Below are 1,113 nucleotides of genomic sequence, written 5' to 3' on the forward strand. Positions count from 1 at the left end.
GTAACCAAAATGAAGTATTTAAACCTCATAATTGAATACAAAATGAGGGGAAAAACTGCAAAAAGGTCCACTTTTTGAAAAAAGAACCCCCCTTCCACTAGGCTGGCTACGGGCCTGTTGCAGGAGATGAGTGACAGCAGAAACAGCGCACAGTTAATAGCGCTCTTCCGAGTCTTTCCGGAGTTGCCCGAGTAGCTCAGTCGGGAGCGCGTCAGACTGAAGGTATGAAGCCCCAGGTCCGATCCCTGGCTCTGGCAATGAGCTACACTGTTTCCACTTCCACACTTTTACTCTGCACAACAATCTGACGCAGAGCAACCATGATTTTACAGCAAAGTGAAATCATGGTCACTCTGCTTCAGATTGTTCTGCAAAGTAAAAGCTTTCATTTCATGTTGTGTAAAAAAAGTGCAAAAGTCCAAAAGTGTCTTGACAAGTGTTGAAATTAAAGCTAGACCCACGCTAACGCGATTCTTTAAATCCCAGACGATATTTAAAATGGTGGGCTGCTCACATTTAACGACAGGCAGGATTTCACGGAATTTAGGTCTTTTGCATCATGATGCCCCAAAACAACTATTGTTATTTGAGGTATTTGAATCAATACTTATGAAAGTCAAAATCAAAAACTCAAAATAATGTAACTTGTTTTCGTGGATGTGCTCGACTCTCATTGGCTGCTGCCGGTCTCGGACCCGAGTCGCATCTTTAATATGAATTGTGTTGGATCTACTCGCCTGCCTGGCGAGCTGCAGGTTTGAGCAGAGGGCAGCGGCTCATCGGTTAGGCCCCGACCTGCTGCTTTCTGTTCAACCGGACACTCAATGACTCCATTGAATGAACAACCGGCTTAGATTGTACTTTTCAAATTGTGTAAAAAATAGTTGGTTCTTTAATATGTTATTCATACAATTCTATGCTTAACTTAAACCCTCTACAGTTAAAAATAATGAAAATGCTCTGATTAAGGTTCAATTAAGCAATCGAGAGCTCTGTTGGAACAGATACCACAGGCAGTGCCCATCTTGCCCATCTTGCCAAAGACTATCAACATCAATATTATTAGCATTAGTAATGTAACTATTCTCAATTTCCCAGCTGAGCTCACAGACA

Source organism: Amia ocellicauda, unplaced genomic scaffold (genome assembly GCF_036373705.1).
Source record: "Amia ocellicauda isolate fAmiCal2 unplaced genomic scaffold, fAmiCal2.hap1 HAP1_SCAFFOLD_31, whole genome shotgun sequence".
Lineage (NCBI taxonomy): Eukaryota > Metazoa > Chordata > Actinopteri > Amiiformes > Amiidae > Amia > Amia ocellicauda.